At 46.3% G+C, this 324-nt stretch overlaps 1 protein-coding gene across 1 annotated transcript in view; it reads right to left on the bottom strand.

Annotated features, from left to right (window-relative positions):
- The window catches only part of gsg1l (gsg1-like), a 17745-nt gene that overhangs the window by 4427 nt on the left and 12994 nt on the right, over positions 1-324 (bottom strand). The gene's annotated exons all lie outside the window — the stretch shown is intronic.

Below are 324 nucleotides of genomic sequence, written 5' to 3'. Positions count from 1 at the left end.
CCATCCATCCATCCATTCATCCATCCATTCATTCATCCATCTTTCCATCCATGCACCGATCCATCCATCTATCCATCCATGCACCAATCCATCCATCCATCCATGCACCCATGCGCCAATCTATCCATCCATCCATCCATCTATCCATCCATCCACACATGCATCCATCCATCCATCCAAACCCATCATTCATCCATCCATCCATCCATCCATCCATTCATCCATCCATCTATCCATCCATGCACCAATCCATCCATCCATCCATGCACAGATTTATCCATTCCTCTATCCATCCATCCATCCATCCATCCATCCATCATTCAT

Source organism: Nematolebias whitei, chromosome 16, assembly GCF_014905685.2.
Source record: "Nematolebias whitei isolate Nwh7 chromosome 16, NemWhi1, whole genome shotgun sequence".
In the NCBI taxonomy this organism is placed as follows: domain Eukaryota; kingdom Metazoa; phylum Chordata; class Actinopteri; order Cyprinodontiformes; family Rivulidae; genus Nematolebias; species Nematolebias whitei.
This window is presented reverse-complemented; position numbering and strand designations above follow the sequence as displayed.